This window comes from Procambarus clarkii, chromosome 5 (assembly GCF_040958095.1).
Source record: "Procambarus clarkii isolate CNS0578487 chromosome 5, FALCON_Pclarkii_2.0, whole genome shotgun sequence".
NCBI lineage: Eukaryota > Metazoa > Arthropoda > Malacostraca > Decapoda > Cambaridae > Procambarus > Procambarus clarkii.
In genome coordinates, this window is record NC_091154.1 from 24,342,429 (window position 1) to 24,348,428 (window position 6,000).

Genomic DNA, 6,000 nt, shown 5'->3' on the forward strand with positions numbered 1-6,000 from the left:
ATATCTTTTTCCAGTACTTTCCTTCTTCGCAAAAATCGTACCATTCCTAGTGTAGCACTGCTTGATAAGACCAGTACGATCACTATGGCGGTATATTCACTCACAGGATGAGTGACGCTGCGCAATACGATCACTATGGCGGTATATTCACTCACAGGATGAGTGATGCTGCCCAATACTGTCAAATAAGGAACAAAAACATACTTGTAAACATTTTTTTTAAATTTTGGTAGAAATTATCTTCCTAAAATTACATGTTAGAATAAGGATCTGCCCGAAATGCTATGCGTGGTAGTGGCTTTACAAGAATATAATACTTCAAGTCTCTGTACTCGCATAATCCCAGTTTACCTTTTTGTATATATAAATAAATAAATATATAAATAAATAAATCACTACTCTACTAACATAGAAAATGGATTAATACAAGTAATGAATCTATTTGTAACCAACCCTAAGTTGAAATATTCAATAAAATATAAAATCTTTAAAAGGAAATAAACAATAATTTATATTTAATGTAGAAAAAATAAACTTTTTTTTTTCCTTAGAAAATTCATAATAATATTATATAATGTTGTAAAGCTTGTATTTTTATCAAAAACTATCTTAATGACACTAGAGTACACATTTACATTTTTGTCACAAGTTGAATAATTCCTCCTATTTTTGTTATCCATTAAGGATATTATTCCAGCATTACTTAGTTTTCACGTAATTACTTTCTTACAGGTATTTGGTATCGCGCGCAGAGCGTGTACAATTCAACTTCTTTCTTTATTATGCACCCCACACCCATCTCGTGGGCGGTGGTGTGAAGGATTACAGAGGCACATAATCGGTTCAGGAACTGAACCGTCTAGTTCGTTTAGCTAAGCAAATAAAATTTTTTGACGCTAGTTACAAAATTATTAATGTTATGTACATGTACACACTCATACATACATGTACACACACACACAAAGGCGAAGCTGGGAAAAGTCCAAAGGTACAGCGACGAAGGCCTCCACGGGGTCAACCAGTCGTACGACATGGTGCACTGCACTCCCTACTTGGGTGTAAATACCCGCAGCAGTACGATCACCTCGCTAGGACACAATATAGTGGTCTACCTTGCCTCTCTACGCTCCATGGATCGTCACGATGGCGCTCCATTGGCCTCATCAAGGACTCTGTTCATCCTGCAGCATCTGCCCAGTAGAACCGGATTCGTACCTTTTTCAGTCAGGGAAAACCTGACTGTTTTTTAATGGCCTCACTGGGGATACGGACACAGAAGGGAGTAGTCATATTCCTGGTTAGAGCTGCCGCTTGACCTTTGGGGGTTCCGCGCTGCTGGCCCTAACGGGTTGGATTGCTCCGCCGGAACCTCCAGAGTGTTAAGCCTAGGTACATGCAAATAGCTAAGAGATATATACCAATAATCGTAATTAGTGTAAGTTTAAATAAATGAACACAATTATTATTATTAAAATAAACAAGTTCCGCATTCTTTGTGCGCGTTTTCTTCCAACCGCAGAAAACTCATTTTTGTCAAGTGCTGAGTAGATTAAGTCAAATAGACTAACAAATCCATCATTGGTACTCTTTTGGGAGCCAAACTGACAGGGACTTAGTATGTTGAATTTTACGAGATAGGAGTAAAGCTGTTTGTAAATAATTTTGTCAAATATTTTATATAATATAGGCAGATTTGATATTGGTCTGTAATATTTTGTCTGCCGAATTACCTCCTTCATGAACTGGCGTTACTCTTGCTTTTTTAAGGATATCAGGGAAGGTATGACACTCTAGAGATTTGTTGAATATTAATGCTATGGGTGGCGCAAGGGCATGGGAGACACTCTTGTATACCATGGATAGTAATTTCACTAATGTTTCCAGATTTGGTTTTTAGTGAGTGAATGATGGACACAACATCTGTAGGGCTGACTGGTGAAAGGAGAAAAGAGTATGGGTAGCTGCCTGAAAGATATGTGGTAACGTGTCTGAATCTGTGGGATTTTTCTGGCAATGTTAACACCAACCGATGAAAAGAAGCTATTAAATTCAGTTGTCGTTTCTAGATCAGTTGCAGGTATATAACCATCCTTGGAGATTTTTTTCTGGTTATGTGAATGTTGATTAGATGCTAGGATGTTAGATATGGCTCTCCGTGTGCTGTTCATGTTGCCTTTTGCTTCTTTGAATCTACTCTCATAATAGGAAAGTTTTTATTTTCTTATTATACTGGTAAGCACTGACGAGTACCTCTTAACTACTTCTTTTGCAATTAGGCCAATCCTAAAAAAATCATATTCATGTTTCTTGCCGATTGCTTTGAGTATGCCATTTGTGAGCCAGGGATTGTTTAACTTTTCGCAATTACTTACTTGGTGAGGAGAGGACAGTGAGTGTTGGAGAGACTTAGAGTTTTGGAAACTAAGAGGTTAGTTAATGAATTTATATCCTGTGTAATATTAAATTCAGATTCCCGGTTTATATTGTGTAGTGCATTTGTGAGATTGCCTATTGCTGCTCCACTGTGTAACCTAAAGTTAAGTTTCTTATTAGCAGAGGTGGTGTTATGTCTATGCTACGAGGAAGGTAGGATAGTGGTCAGTTGTTCTGTGAGTGATTATACCAGATGTAAAGGAAGCTGTTATGTTAGTCCATAAATGATCTAAGGTAGTAGCAGATGTTTGAGTGATTCAGGTGGGCCTGGTGATTGTGGGGGATTAGCATACAGGCGTTCATGATGTTAAAGGGTTTGACTAGTCCAGTGAGTACAAATCCATAGAGGTGTGAGTAGCCCTTAACAAATAGAGCGCTCTATCACATAGAAAAACAGTTATCACACGCAGTGAACTCGTATAGTGTCCATAATTTTTCTCCCTATGCCGAGCGATGGACTCGTGCTTGCGTCCATCATTTTAAAATATTTGTTAAAAATTTAAATTTTATCCCATCATTCTGGGCGGGGTTACAAAATGAGCGCCTTTAGATTGCGCACAATTTGATACAATAATGACGGTGTAGCTTGACAACTGAGGTCAAAACACTTGAAATATTATAAATACTTTTGTAGTCCAGATTTTAAAATATTTGTTAAAATTCCATTTATTGTGGTATTATTATTATTATGGAACTAGTTTTAAAATGCGCGCCTTTAGAGTGCAAACAATTTGATACCAAAATGAAAGACGTAACACGAAATTGATGTTATCAAGCTGAACGAGTATACACATTATAGGTGCCGGCGTGCCAATTGGTGTGCGTTCAAGGGTAACAGTTGGCCGACTTTAGGCTTTGCTGCGGGGAGTCACGGCGGGCTTTTGCATCTTATATGCATATACCCCTGTAGGGAATTTAATTTCGAACACAATAATACCAAAACGAACGACGTAGCACGAGAATTAAGGTGAGAAAACTGAAACGAGTATACACATTTTAGTGTCGCCGGACGCTCGCCTGCACCACCTGGTGTGACTTCGAAGTCTGTGGCGCACACGCTCCGCGCACGATAGTGGAGTGTCTTACTATATTATGTAAGACAGTATTAAGGTGATAGTTAAGAAATGTTGGAAAAATATCCTCAATGGATAACAAAAATAGGAAAAATTCTACAAGCTGTGACAATGAACTTAATTGAACTTTCGTGTCATTAGGATAGTGTTTGGTAATAAAACAAGTCTTAAAACATTATACAAAATTATTATAAATTTTTAAAATTAGAACAAAAATTTACTTTTTTCTATATAAAGTATAAAATACTGTTTATTTCGTTTAAAAGTTTTTATATTTTACTAGATATTTCAACTTGGCGTTGGTTACAAATAGATTCAATACATGTATTAATCCATTTTCTATGTTAGTAGGGTAGTAACTTATTTATTTATATATTTATTTATTTAAATATATACAAGAAGGTACATTGGGATTATGAGAGTACAAAGACTTGAAGTTTTATATTCTTGAAAAGCCACTAGTACACATAGCATTTCGGGCAGATCCTTATTCTAACATATAATTTTAAGAACGTAATTTCTAGCATAATTAAACAAATGTTTACATGTACGTTTTTGTTCCTTATTTGACAGTATTGGGCATCGTCACTCATCCTGTGAGTGAATATACCGCCATAGTGACAGTATTGGCAGCGTCACTCATCCTGTGAGTTCACATACTACCATAGTGACAGTATTGGCAGAGTCACTCATCCTGTGAGTTCACATACTACCATAGTGACAGTATTGGGCATCATCACTCATCCTGTGAGTGAATATACCGCCATAGTGATCGTATTGGGCAGCCTCACTCATCCTGTGAGTTCACATGCTACCATAGTGACAGTATTGGGCAGCGTCACTCATCCTGTGAGTTCACATGCTACCATAGTGACAGTATTGGGCAGCGTCACTCATCCTGTGAGTTCACATACTACCATAGTGACAGTATTGGACATCGTCACTCATCCTGTTAGTGAGCATTCACAGCACCCCACTTTGGGAAGAAACCTCACTTACCCATCAAAATGCGAAATTTTGAACATATTAGTAGTGAGTGCTCGTTAATTGGACAGTTTTCCGGCCCATATATGCTGTAACCTAGTTGTGTAAGTAAAGCTGCGTGACACACTCCCTATGCTGTCAACGCGGTGTGTATTTTTTTGTTATTTATATATACAAGAGTTGTTACATTCTTGTAAAGCCACTAGCACGCATAGCGCTTCGGACAGATCCGTAATCCTAATTTTCCTCGGAATACGATCCGCAAAATCGTTATAATCTGGTTAGACTCGGGGGGATAGGTATTCGCAAGGCGACACAGTTAGCATTGCCGGCATTCTTATCCTCGACCAGTGCAACAGGTGAATTAGTTAAGGAAATACTACCGGAACACCTAAGAGACTCCATTGGGATTCATGATCCCAAATTCGCGGAAGGAGCCGGTCAGTGGGACACTCTTGTCAACTCTCATCCTCGACCGACTTTTCCAAATGACTGCAAACAGTCCAAATGGGATAGCCCCATAGTGGAGAACATCGCCACATCATTGCTGGAGGCAGCTTCCAGGAAGGACAAAGCGCGTCTTCTAGCTGTGCAAGCGCCCCATGCCGGGGACTTCCTGTTGGCAGTCCCTAATTCCGCCTTGGGCACCCGCCTGGACCATCGGACCCTAAGTATTGGTGTTGCTCTGCGCCTTGCCGCCCCTATCTCCACCGAGCACCGCTGTATTTGCGGCCATGCACGGGCAGACCAATACGGCAGCCATGGTCTCATCTGTCGTAAGACACAGGGAAAGATTGCCAGACATGAAGCAGTCAATGACATCATCAAGAGAAGTTTGGCTACAGCTGGGTGCCCAGCACAAAGGGAACCTCAGTTGTGCAGACCTGACAACAGCCAAAAACGCCCAGATGGAGTCACCCTGCAGCCGTGGAGGGAAGGTAAACAGGTCGTGTGGGACTACACGTGTGCATCCACATTGGCTGATACCTATCTACCTTACAGCGCAGCTGAGGGAGGCGGGGCGGCCACCTTCAGGGAGACCCAGAAAACTAACAAGTACAGGGACCTAGAACGTTGTTACAGGTTCGTGCCAATAGGCTCTGAGACTCTGGGCGCCTGGGGTAAATGTGCACTTATAAATAAATATAAATAAATGTTTATTTAGGTAAGGTACATACATAAAGAGATTTTACAAGGTTTGTTGGGTTAATAGATAGAGCTAGTACATACAATGCCTAAAGCCATTATTACGCAAAGCGTTTCGGGCAGGAAAAACATTAATGACTAAAGCTTAAAACTAATGGGTAAAAAGAATAAAATGTGTTGAGAGCAAATAAAAATAGAGGTAAAAGAGGGGGGAACATGGTTGAAAAAGCAGCACAAATACAATTACAAATTATTACAGAAAATTACATTCAAACAGTGTTGTTTTGAAAAAAAAAACAAAAAACATACGTGGGTTGACAACAGAGGGGTAAGGTAGGTTACAGGGAATTTATTAGGTAGTGCT